The 12,832-nt window shown below is 33.5% G+C and overlaps 1 protein-coding gene across 6 annotated transcripts in view; it reads left to right on the top strand.

Annotated features, from left to right (window-relative positions):
* Pka-C1 (Protein kinase, cAMP-dependent, catalytic subunit 1) overlaps positions 1–12,832 on the top strand; it is a 545,341-nt gene that overhangs the window by 189,789 nt on the left and 342,720 nt on the right. The window lies entirely within an intron of this gene.

The following is a 12,832-nucleotide window of genomic DNA, read 5'->3' as shown; positions in this document are numbered from 1 at the left end:
ATCTTTTCATATATTATTTATTTATTCGTTCATGTATTGATAGTGATCAGTATGATCTCTATTACTATATGGCAGCGTTCTATACTATAACTGAATGCTATAACTCGTTAATTCATTTCAAATTATGGCGCACGAATAAAAGGGAAGCCAGTAGTCGATATCCGCTACCAAGTCGTTTTTTTTTTATTTTTTTATTTTTTTAGGTTTCTGTCTGGTCTCTGATGAGAATCAACAATTAGAAACAGCTGTGAAGTCAGCGAAACCTAATTTATGCAAGAATAAAAGGCGAACATACGGGCTATTGGGCAGAGCTCGTGTCTTTTAAGTAGCGTATGCAAAGCCAACTCCGACACCAAAGATTACATTCTGAGCTCTCCGGTAAATTTCGAAATTTAAGTTTCTTTCTATATTTGGCTATAAAATATGGATGGATCCGTAATATCCTTCATTATAATATGGTGCAACTAATACAGGCGTCTGTGAGACTATTTATTCCATTTATATGATTGGATCGGATGATACTAAGGCTTCATATAAGTTAACACTAGCAACTGTCTTTGTATTTAGTAATGAATCGGTTTTTCTCCGCATACTTTGGATTCAGTTAAAAAAATCGTCGAAATCTTTCATGACATCAATGTGTCATTTACTAAGATATTTGTTATTTGATATGTCAATAAATATGAGCTACTATAGAATAGCAAAATGTCAAAATACATACAAGAAATAAATTAGAAACTGTATTTCTATCACTACGAACATGTTTTCTTTACCTGCATATATGCATAAAATGATCTTGCATAGTTAAGCTAATTCTTTATTGGTGTGCCTTTCTAGGTTCTACTTCATATAAGTTTTGTAACTTCTTTTATAGAGACTTAGTTCAACCTGTGCCAATTTGGAATGATACTAATACACCCACAGGTTCAAAAGTAGTCCTGTCACCCTCGTCTGCGTATGGACGGCGGTGATTTGATACTTCTTATCTGCTTTGATATTACCGACAGAAAGACTGAATGAAGTTTGTGTTCGTGAGAACACATACATCGTTATAATATTCACTGTACATTCGTGTTCTATGTCGTTAAAAATTTCAGTACCTTCCGTTCTTTTAAAACCATCCCATTTTCAGAATCTGCTTTCGCTAGTAAGCTATTAGATTTATTTTGTTTCATTCATCTGATAAGAAAAATAAACGAAAATAAATACTTAATTTTTTTTACTTATTTATTTCCATTCAAGTAAAAAATCAGTGATTTAAGTAAAAAAAATCAGTGAATTAAATACAAAAATCCCAAACCTCATAAAGAAATCAGAAGTAATAATTTAATTCATCGCATTAATACATAATATTGCACACTTTATTGACGTGCGTAAAACACGATCCTGCAGTGTACATTGCCTATTCTTTGTCTTGGCGATGTAATTTATTTAAAAGCGCATCATTTATGGATGGTCTTTCAGACGACAGCAAACGTGCATTAATTACTGGATGCACTCGGAACCTATCATTCAATGGAAACATGGTGTAACATATCTAATTCAACAACAAAATGTTTTATTGGATAGATAATTACGCAAAAGTAGTTAAAGTATATTCTACATTCTCAAACCTCGCCCCCACAAAAAGGAAACATTTCAACTAGAGAATTCTCTTAAATGAAAGCTGTCTTAAGAGATTCATTCCATAGTGTCTTCTAGTAGGTATGACAAGCTTCTTAAGAAATTCAGATGCACAGCGCTTAACGAACAATGTTATGCAGAGGTGGAGCTTATCATAAGAGAGGTTGAAACTTGTATTTGTGCTTATTTATGACCCATAGAATAATAAAGCAGTACTTTGCCGCCGGGTAGATTTTTCAGTAAATCTTAGTATTATTAAGATGATGCACTCTCGTATACATTCGATGATAACGAATAAGTGATATTTCTCTACGCAGTGGTTATTTTTGTGCTTTGACGTGTTATGAATTACAGTCGAAGTACATAAGACTAACTACTTGAGAATTTATCATAAAATTACGACTATGGTGAGAAACATCTCATTTTGCGAATGATCAACATTGGACGAACAGTTGTTTATCCACTCTGCTGTTTTTAGTGATGGTGAGTGACTTTCAAAGATACCATGGCGTTCTTTTTTGCCTTAAGATTAATTAAGAAGATAGATTAGCTACCGGTAGAGATTGAACTGCCCACTCAGTCTCCAAAAGTTAGATAGAATCAACAGCGGCGTAGCTTGGGGGGGGGGTCCGCCCTGGGCAGCACTTTTTTAGCGTTTAAGAAATCTTGCTATAATGTCTATAAAACAGCAACTGAGTGATGAAATCGACGATTTTGCTAACAGAAAAGCAAGAAAAATAACATTTTAGAATGTTGGAATTAAAGTTTTATTTCAGAAATAAACATAGTCTTTTTAATTTATTTCCCTATACGTCCTTTTGACTTTTTGTAGTATTTTTGGTGTGTATTGAGAGGGGCGGCAAAATCTGGGATCGCCCCGCGTGGCAAAAACTCTAGCTACAACACTGGGACTAAAATGACCTCGCCTACTCCCTAAAAGGCGTTAGCTGATTTAAGTTGCAGGAGTGTAAAAGGCTTCTCCGGTTTTTCTACAACTATTGTAATTCACGTACTGACAGATAGTTCTTATATACAAAATACGACTTTTTTTTTTTTCTTTTTTCCTAACAGCTAATGACAACCTTTGATTGTCATTCCAAACACTTGGTTTAGAAATAATGTTGGGTAAATAATATACTTTCATTATAAAAAATAAATTAAGAGAGAACAACTACCAATTTAATACCATATCTTGTTCAGAATATACAGCAAAGCTACAAAATTTTTGGGAAATGCCAACTTAAATATGTCTAGAGTATCTGGCAAGAATTATCCAGTTTTATGAGATAAAATCGATATTTCCGAGCTCAGTGATTCATGTGAATAGCTGATTGGATAGTAATTTTTATTTAAATATGAGTAGTTATTTACGCAAGTGTTAATAATCACTTCGTTTTTCTACATGGATCCCATCCACAAGAAGATTGTAACTTTGTGGCACAATTAAGATCGCCCGATGGGTTATAAGAAATAGGTAATTCAGAAGCTAAGAAAAGTTTGTTCCTCAGGCTTCCAATATGCAGAATGGTGATGTCGCCCTTCAGGCTATAATATTCATTGACCATTTGAAAACTCGTAATAACATCATCATAACATCTATTTGTTTTAATTAGCACATGTCAGTGTTACATTCAAATGCCATTTGTGATATAAATTATTAATGCAGTCTGTTTAGTCTATTTAAAGGTAAAGAGAAGTTTTTACATGGTTGTATGCATATATTTCGACTCTTCAATGAAATACTCCAATAAGTAAATTACTCTCTATATATATTTTCTAAGGTTTGTGAATTACTCATACGTAAATACACCGTTTAGTAATGTTTATTTAATTAGATCCAAACAGTAAGCTTATATATTTCTAATGTAGTTTCTTTCATACCGCTAGAGAGTGCTATAACAGATTTTAACAAAAGAAAAGTTTATCATATACAGAATATTAAAAGTAAGTTAGAAGGCGACATTCTTTTAGCCCTAACTTTTATAAAAGCAGTAGGAAGCCACGCTCACTATCGCAGACGATAAGTCCATTTCCTGATCCTAATTAGTATTTATATGTACCCGTATGTGGTCTGTGGTCGATTTTGCTGAGTTTATTCTTTTAAAAACAACTTCAAAAAATAAATAAAATATTAAAAAAATAGCTAATGACTTTTATTCCTGTTTTTAGCAAAAATAAAATATTATGAATAAAAATAAATTCAAATTTAATTGCTGATTAAAACCGAGCTTATCTTCCTTTTGCAGATTTGTCGTGGAAATTACCCCCAAGGTTAAGAAAACCAGCTTATAAATCGCTCTATATAACTTGAAAAACCTTAAAAAAAATCATAATTACTTGAAAGCGATTATTTGTAAATTCCTACTATTATTAAGCCATAAATCTGTTCGATTCACATCCAAATAGTGTCGCCACCTGATGGAATAAAGAATAGTTATTATCTAGATGCGAGTGCTAATATAATTTAAAAGATTATTGATAATAATCAACTCGTCCTTGAACAATAATGTGCAGCTTTCCAACATTCCAATGCATGATCTTTACGTGGTGTGCACTCCAATGTTCCAAAATAACGTCGGAAATGAAATCCGAAAACATATTTTTGGCACAACACCCACCTTCTCTAGTTCAAGAACTAAAAAACGTTTGACGTCAGAACTAGCAAGAGCAAACATAGACAGAAATTGTATTTGGTTCCATATAACTACTACGTAGTATAGTTGAAATGGCTGAGCAAAAAAGTATTTTGGCTTTAATATCTAACTGCTGTTAAACAGAAGTTTATGGAAGTAGAATAATAAATATTTCAGCAAATAAATTTCGTGAAATATACCTTCTTATATTGCAGTTCCTAGTAAATAGCAGAGTTTAATTAATTTCGTTAGAATAACTACGAAACAATCTGTTTATGATAGCATAAGTTTGCTAGTTACGTCACAGAACCTGCAACGAGAAGGGGAAAAGCATGTGATAAGTCTTGCGCAAATGTTATAAAGGAAAACCATATCTAAACATAATCTACAAATAATATGTTATTAGAATTTAACAATTAAGTATTCATTGAAAACACGATATATACTTTCGAGATTAAAAGGCAAATATTATAATTATATGATTCATGACTTCCTAATAGGCATAATTTTTTATAATGAAATATAAATAATACTTTGTAGCACGGGAATACGGAAATTTAATATCAAAATAAATTGAACCGTTGCAAACTATAATGGTGATAATAATAATAAAAGATTTGAGCAGAAATGGTCCTGAATGTCTTTAGCCAAAACGTACTGCTTAAGAAATACTTTAAACTCGTCCCTACTCCACTCAAGGAAATGACCCACTTTTTATTATATATGTGATATCTTAAAGCCGTACTTTCCACCAGCCTTGAGTAGAGATTCTCAGACATGGAAGCTGTAAGGAGTGCTAAATAAAATTAAGATTAAAAGATGTGTACAATGTGAGTACAGTACACGGGAAAATATACTGAACTAGTATACTTAACTAGTTCAGTAGGGATGGTTTTCTTTGATGGAGGCGTTTCTTTTATTTATTTATTGTTTCTACTGGCGATGAATTTCTGCTAGTGCAGTACACTTGATATACATAAATCGGATCAGGCGACTATGTTTCCGGTGTTCTTGTAATAGCTTGGAAAAAAAAAAAAAAAAAAAAAAAAAAAAAGCAGATATGCATACGAAATTCATATGAAAAGTGTACCGCTCAGAATTAAATTTCGTCATCACGTTAGGTATATTTAACTACATCATGCATTACACAGTTGTTTAGATTAGTCTGTTTCCCTTATTTTCCCAGTACATGTTGAAGGACAACTATTTTAAGTATAGATAGAAAATAAACTTTTATTATAAAGAAAGACATTTATATTTTCCACATTCTTTCTTCGCTGCAAGCTAATTAAAGTAATTGAAATAACAGAAGCGAAAACCCATCTTTGAAAGAACCGTTGCCCATATCCCGAGACGTTATTCCAGGTTAATCTCTCAAGCATCTTTCTCCTGTACAACCGTGGAAGTTACATTGTTAGAAGAACAGGAAAAATGTCGACGCCGCCTGTATTGCAACGAAACCTTGTTCCTTCTTCCCGCCCATCCCCCTTATCCCAAACTAGCTACGGACGTTAACACAAAGGTGGTGGTGATGATGGCAGTATAGTGATGATGATGGTTCGGGATCGATCGAAACATGCTCAAGAGGAGGTATATACTTTTTTTTTTTTTTTTTTTGCCCTGCGGGAGACTGACAAATGTATTGACGTCATCAGTCCACAGATGCATGCGTGTCTAGAGACCAGAATTCTATTATTTGAAGTTTATGAACGCTGCTTAATCGTTAGCTCAGAGAACAAAAATTAAACCGATTGGGAATTCTTGTACCCTTGTGGCCAAGTGAGATGTAGACTTCATTTAACAAGGCAGCATACGATTTCTTTACGAATTAGAAAAGTCGGAAATAATAATTTTGCTTCCTAATGCCTCCATGATAATCGACAACTCTGAAAGAGTTTCAGATTTTAGATTTTTTTTTTTTTTAATTTGGAGATTTCATTCCGTTCTTTGTAGGTTGGGACGACTCGAGTTTACTAGCATTATTTGTTATATAATTTGTGGACGTTTCTCAATGCAGAATCTATGAGCGTACTCAAGAAGGAAACGCGAATCTTTACCGAGTTTTCAAAAAAAAAAAATAATAACAATTGCTTAAAATTAAATTACAACTAAATTATTCAAAAATAAGAATACTAATGCTAGTATTGATATTAAATGGGATTATGGATTTTTTTTTCTTTATGTTCACGTAAATATCAAAATATATGGGGATTCTAGAAAGTTCAAAATAGATTGCTAAAAGGTTATTTTGATGGGGAAATATGTAATGCAATCAATGTTCATGATTACAACCTTGTAGTAACCAAGGGCTGCTACAAAAATTATATTTCAGCATTGCCTTCTCCAAAATGGTATCATGTTTCTCATACTTCATTCGTAACTGCCACGAATAGCACATTGAGTGCTCCAGTTTCATTACTTTTATATAAACGTAACGAAAGTCTGTATTTTCCCTAATAATATTCTGTCATTTTGGCAGATTCTTAAATAACGAAGTCAAAAGCTGGTATGAAATATTCCTGAAAATAATTAATAATAATTACTCGAAAGCCATTTTTCAGAAATATTTTTTCTTAAGATTCAGGCACTTAGATGGTTATGGAGTACAAGTAGTTGTATGTAGTTCATTTATTACGGAAGTTAGCCATTGAAACATGTCATAAGCATCAATCCGGAAACTTGTTAATCACTGATGGAAGACGAGTCACTATTACAGCAGTGAAAGGAAATTGGGAGCTGCAGAACACGCCAGTGACACCTAAAATATTTAATTGCTCCGTGTACAAACTGCTGTTGCCACTGCCTTGCTGTTTATCTGCGTAGAGGTTTTAATAATAGGTTATAACCTTCTGCAAGTATCTGTACAGCATTTCACTTCGTCTATCTACTGCTATTTAATCACAGTGACTTTTAATAATCGACTTATAAATCCATATAAATATTTCGAATAAATATAATATCAGTTTATATAAAAATCAACAAGTTAAAAACTGATTCATTTTTGAAATTATTTTAGTAGACGGATTTGGTCGTCAGATGGCATCAGTGTTAAGCCCAATCCCGAAATAGATGATGAAAAAAAAAAGTTATCAAATAACAACGGCAATTATTCATTAAAGAATGACCTTAAAGTAATTACTATAACACAGCATACAGTTTTCGAGACGTGCGTCTAATCCCACACAGATAACAGAGGACTTCTGTTTAGAAGACCCGGAATTTAGTTCCGAATCAACGAAGATCTGTAGTCGCTGTAACTGTATATATCTCTGTTACTAGGGCATCAAAGATTATTCTTTAAAAAACGGTGATAAGAACAAAATGTATATACACTTAAAATAAAACGACTTTGTAACAACAAATTCGGAGGCAGTTTGATAATATTTACCGAAAGAATAAAAATGACTCAAGTATACAAATATATGAAAAAAGAATAAAAAGATAATACAACGGGGTGTTTAGGAGAGGAATAAAAACATTGAATCGCATCCCAGATGACCTCTTTACGGTATCTAAATTTCAAACATGCACACCACGGAAAACAGTATTTCATCATTATTTTATTCTTACAGCATTTTTCTTGCTTTATTAAACAATGACAAAGACGTTTTTCTTTTGAATAACAACGTACAGGAGCTGCAGAAGCAAAATCAGCGATGTGTAAAAATGTTAATACTGGTACCGAGTGTAGGAACACTTTATTAGTTTGGTGTAGATGTAAATACCTCTCTCATTAACACAACTGGAAAACAGACGAGTGGAAATCTCGGTAGGGTAAACGTATAACAAAGCTGTTTCATTTAAAATTTATTTAAATAAATAATAGATTTAAATAAAATGAGAACTGTAAATAAAAAAAAAAGAATTTCATTTAAATGAAAAAGCAGTAAACATAGCTCTTAACTAAAATGCAATATTTAGCGATGTTACAGGTATGTATGCGAACTGCAGAAATGATAGTACATAACACTGTTCATTTCATAACTACTTTATCAAGTGATCATGCCATCATCTTCTCTGAAAGTTGATAATCTTCTAGAGTACAATAGATTGCAGTATGTATTAGCATACGCGATATACATTATCTATTATCAGAACAATACATTTCATGATTTCAAGGATTTTTTTCCCGTCCGGCTTACATAATCCAAACAGCGGTGTCCTATACTGTTAATTATCCTAACTAATAATTAACACCATGGCTGTACAACCATCTTTAATTCATTCTGGAATTCTCAACCATATTTTCTATGCCTCAGAGAAGAATAATGGATCGTGGCACTGAGAAAAAACAAACAAACAACGGTACTTTACTTCACAAATCTTCGTAATGAAATGGCATTTTTGAAGTTTAGAAATAATATTACCTCACAAAAGCGAAAACAGTTTTATTTTATTTATTTGCTTCTTTTCAGAGTAAACACGGCGCTTTATATTTTAAAAACTTCACAAAAAATTCTGAATATGATCAGAATCTAATAATTGTATATTATTACTGAAATTACAATATTGTTCTTATTTATTGTTAAAAAAGACGTCTTGGAAGTCTGACGTTTTAATACTTCATGACTAGGGATTTGATCAAAATATCCATTAATATGACACATGATTTTGCCGCTGATTAACAAATACTCAGCTCGATAATAATGTCGCCATTCACGCAGAATCCAGCAAAAAAATATGAAAGTGGCGAAAAAAAAAACTAATTAATAGCGATTGTCCACTGCTTCACTAAAAACTGGTGCTAAAGTGTTCTGTATTCTTCTTTAGGCAGCCAAGATATAATGCATGATTTGTAATGCTTTGTTGGGCATAAATCATGTAAGTCTAAAGCGCTGATGCTCAGGCTATCAAATATTTCCCAGCTTTTATGTGACTTACCAACGAAAGGTTGCAAAAATGCAGTGCATTTAGTACCATGGGTGGGATAAAGTTTCTTTTTTTAATAATCTGGAAACCCTGCTCGAGAAACCAAACATGGAACCTTTTTCAAACCGCTTTCAAGCCTCTGGTAAGTATGGTGGTCTTACACCGACAATGAAATCCACCATCCTATTGAATCCACGACCTATTGTTTCAATAACGTTTCTGCTTACTTGTATTAAACCGTCAGACTGGAGAAAATCTGATAGTGAACCAATGCAGGTGCATGTGTGGACATTCACCGAAGAAACGCAGCATTAGAAGGTAAATGGATTTCATTACCGTGGCCATATCAGCGTGTTGTTTACTGGAGACTTGAAGGAGGAAGCAAAAATCCATGTTTGGATTTCATAACAATGTACCAGTTTTCTTTATCAGCACTTTTTTTTTCCAACATTCAGACTTACGGTCAGATATCATAAAGAGACCAAATAATTCATATTTTCGAGAGTTTAGTTTTAAAATAGTTATCCTGCTGACTAGCCACTAACTGCCCCCAAAGTTGGCGTATCAGGAAACTTCCAGATCAATCAACGAATAATCCTTGTGCTAGGAATAATCTTTGTGTCCATATATTATGTGTTATCTGGGGGAGCTTTCCACGCCACGATTATCACATTCTACATATCTCAATCAGTTTGAATTTAAGCAACAACCATGAAAAGTCAAAGAGAAATGGGCAGAAAATGACAAACCAGTATCTTTCAGATTCATTATACACATACGGTTGTAACTTCAGTCATGTTAATTTTCATTTCAAATCTGGTAAATGACACTTATTTTTTCTTAAGAAAACTTTGTCTTCAGTTACTACTTCGGTCACTTTTCTGATGACACTATTTGGATATTCTTATCTCGAAGATGTCAATCGTCCATATGTTCGTTCTAATAGTATCCAACACTTAAAATATTCTCTTGGTTGCCGATCTCTTTGCTTCATTCTATCAAATTCTTTTGTTTTCACTGTTCTACCACCAACATTCATTTTTATTTTCTCTTATACAGATTCCCTAATAGTGAAGTCATTTTCTTTGGTGATTTGAATGTTCCCAACTTCAACTAGCTTTCCTTTTCTAACTTCATTGCACTTCAATCTTACACAAATATTTCACATATCTACCAGAATACTGAATATTATTAACCACTCTGTAAACACTCTTGATCTTTTCCTCGTATAAAAGTACACGATGAACGTTGATCGTCTACTAGGGCATTCATATCATAACCTGTTGATTTCTTCTCCTGTGGATCAATCCTCCAAAAGCCCTCTCATCGCATTGTTGCTTGTGGTTATACAAATCTCAAGTACAATGATCTTTAACATGTCTATGTATCCAAAACTTTTGTTCTTCAAGAATTGTACCAAGGAAGGGAGAAAAAAAATCGAGATTATTTCAGAGTATATGAGATATAATTTCAGACTCCAGGCATTTGATGCTCCTCCCTTCAGAAAGAGATCAAAACAATCTTGTCGAAATGGATACCAAAAAGTCATCGGTCCTGATGACATATCGCTGATTGTTCCGATTCATTCTCCAGAGATGAATGTTTTTCGTCGTCTTTTATTATTATATAGGTATCTCCAAGGTGCCAGAGGACGCTTAGCGGGAGAATCCATTATTCACACAATACTTATCATATCTCTCCTTAAACTCATTCACTGACGAAACAATCACTGGTAATCCATTCCATCCATCCATTCACTACCCTTCAAATAAAAAATTAGTCCCAACATCCTTGCTTACCACACTTAATTTCCATGGTTATTTTCCTTCCTGCCATGTACTGAAAAAAAAAAGTCTTCAGTGTTTGTCCTATAAAATGGCTTTAATATCTTATACGCGTCTATCTTCTGCCACCTTCTCTTTATATTCTTCTATATAATATTCCGTTCCACTGGTAGTTATTCCCTGGATTTGCAATTATCTAATATTCAACTTAAAATAGCCTGTTTGATCGGAAGTGGTTATTCCACACCTCTTTACAGTTAGTCGGAACTCGCAAAATAAATTTTCTTCGTCTTGCTTTTTCATCCACTTTTGCAATTCTTAGAGAGTATAATCTCAATGTTAGCAAATTTCTTCTTTCTCATCAACCTTCTGCTCATCCATGATAACCAATGGATTTATAGACTGAACAGTCCTTCATGTGTAAAATGCCATTAAAAATTGGAATGCAACGAAATCTCTTATTGCTATGTTCATTTCTTTAGTTGGGAGGGGGCTGCCCCTGATGTAGTTCTCAGGTCTTCCACGTGCAATTTCCTATTCCAGTTCTCCCATTTTAAAACAATCCTAATCCATGTTTGGATTCCCCCCCTGGATTTGGTTCTTGATAATCTAGTTCCTAATTCAGATCAGGTAATCTTTCTAATACGGATCTAGATTCTCTGTCCATTAGACTCGACATGCATTCAGACCACCTCTTGGAGCTCATTATGACTTGATATCCTTGCCTGTCTTCTACATGTTCTCATCTCCGATTGGTTGTCTGTAGCTCTTAAACCTTGCTGTCTCAATACGAGACTTGCTAGTTTACCTTCGGTTGTCAACACCTTTTATTTCGAAGAAATGTTCCTTACATCAGGGACGAAAATCACCCGATTTTTTCCACTGCTACTTACGGATCTAATGAAAGTATCAAGATTTACTTAGAAAATTGTAAAACTGTGGATCCCTCTAAGAAAATGTAAAAGGAGCCCTGTTTTCAGTGCTCTCAATGACACATATATATATACAGGGTACGGAAAAAAGCTAGTTATCTGCCGCTACATAGGCATTCATCAAAGACCGTTAAAGTCTCGTAAACAAAAGGGACTCTCCGTGCGCATTGGGAAGAAGAGTGTTTACCATAGCTTCAAAGACGTGGTCAAAACCTTGTCAAAGGCGAGGTGCGTTCTTTTTTTAGCTGAGGTGAGCTTCAGTTGTAGGTGGCAATGTTTCTAACCTGTTGGTATCTTCATTAATACAGGTGTTAATACAGAATTAACGATGATGGTGCATCTCTAGGTGCATCATCGTTAATTCTAAATAAATTGAACACTTAATAATAAAAAAGAAAATAATCGAAAGATCCTAAGAATGGGATTTACATATTTTAGCTTAGAAAATTGCATTAAAAAGGAACTTAACAATCTTTTTCTTAGCCAGTAAAATATATAGATGTTTGTCATTTAGTATCAGTATGATCATCATCATCTGAGTGAAAACTCAGAATTCCTGTTTAGTCATGATTGTACAATAAAAAAAATTAAAAAAAAAACATTTTCTGGCTTTTCATTAAATTTGTTATTATATTATATTCAAACTTGAGTTTCGGCAACTCCCCTTTCTTAAAAACACCGCTGTTTCAGTAATTCGCCATTATCAGTGTATCACACCAGCATCTCAAAACTTTCTTTCGTAATTCACCTTTTTTATCGATTGCTTGAATGATAGCATTAGACATTCCATTAATATTAATATGAGCTTCAATAAAAAGACACACCCCTGCGTGCTTTATGGCAGCAGAACAATCTGAAATGGCAAATGAGATAACCTCTATTTTACTAACAGAGAATAAAGTGCTAGCTTAAGGGTAAATAGCTTACAATGCAGCATGCATTAGCAGTTTTCTGTACGCCAGTGCAAAGTGACATTGTATGATTATAATAG

The sequence above is a fragment of the Typopeltis vanoorti genome, chromosome 20, assembly GCF_054136105.1.
Source record: "Typopeltis vanoorti isolate ZY-2024b chromosome 20, IOZ_Tvanoo_1.0, whole genome shotgun sequence".
NCBI lineage: Eukaryota > Metazoa > Arthropoda > Arachnida > Uropygi > Thelyphonidae > Typopeltis > Typopeltis vanoorti.
Note: the sequence above shows the minus strand (reverse complement) of the source record. Positions and strands in the feature narration are given on the sequence as shown.